This window comes from Atta colombica, unplaced genomic scaffold, assembly GCF_001594045.1.
Source record: "Atta colombica isolate Treedump-2 unplaced genomic scaffold, Acol1.0 scaffold163, whole genome shotgun sequence".
NCBI classification, from domain to species: Eukaryota; Metazoa; Arthropoda; class Insecta; order Hymenoptera; family Formicidae; genus Atta; species Atta colombica.
The window spans coordinates 263,831-264,873 of record NW_017259254.1 but is presented as its reverse complement, the minus strand read 5'-3'; positions in this window follow the sequence as shown (position 1 = coordinate 264,873).

Below are 1,043 nucleotides of genomic sequence, written 5' to 3'. Positions count from 1 at the left end.
AAAATATATATAATTATTTAAAAGAATTTATATAATTATTTCAGAGAATGTATAATTATTTTATAGAATATAGAACTATTTAAATCATTTCATTTAACAATGATTAAAAAATAATCATTTTTTTAATCATTCTCAAATAAAATGATTTAAAAACAAGCAACAAAAGGTTAATTTTACACAAGTAAAAAATAATATTTACCGCAAGGTTGCCTTCCAGATCTCCTCTTCCTCTCAGAATATGAATAATTTCTCTCTTCTCTCACAGAAATTTCTCTTCTCTCGCGTAAAACACTCGCGAATACACTGTAATCGCGCGCGAACTATAACTTGAGTCCGATAACTTCATCGGCACTCCCGAAACGTGCGACGCGACGAACCGGCTGCGGTTCGTTCACTTTCATTTATATCAGCGACAAGGGTACGTTAGCTTCCCCGTTGTATTTTTACACAAAGAGAACGATTTTACTCAATATCTAAAAATTTATCTAGATATATATTCAGACATATTCGAAAATTTTTAGATACTTGAGAAAAACCATTCTTTTCGTGTGAATATCCTCTGGATACTGAGCTCTCTCACTACGTCAAGGTGTATGTGAGAGAGAAAATAATCTGAAAAATGTAATATATAGCTATTATCTATATTACTATGCAATTACTATGCAATTGGTTAATTTTTAGAAGCGAACATCAAACGCACGTCAGCAATTCATTATCATTGCGAAATAAAGTCAGAACAGATAAAAGAGTTGAATCTTTTATTTATACATACACATAAATGTCTGTAAAATACTATTAGAGTCAATAGACTAGAAATTAATAAAAAAGAGAAATATTTCTTTTATTAACGATATCTCGTTCCAAGTTACGGTTAATTTTTTAACGGAACGAAAAGTGCACAAAAACGAAAAATTAATTATATTATATAATTATTAATTAATAATATTATAAAACTGCATTAATTGTGAAAGCAGGAATTGTATGAGAGTATTGATATTAATTTTTGATATTAACTGCTTTTTTGTCTCGCGTGTGATACCGTT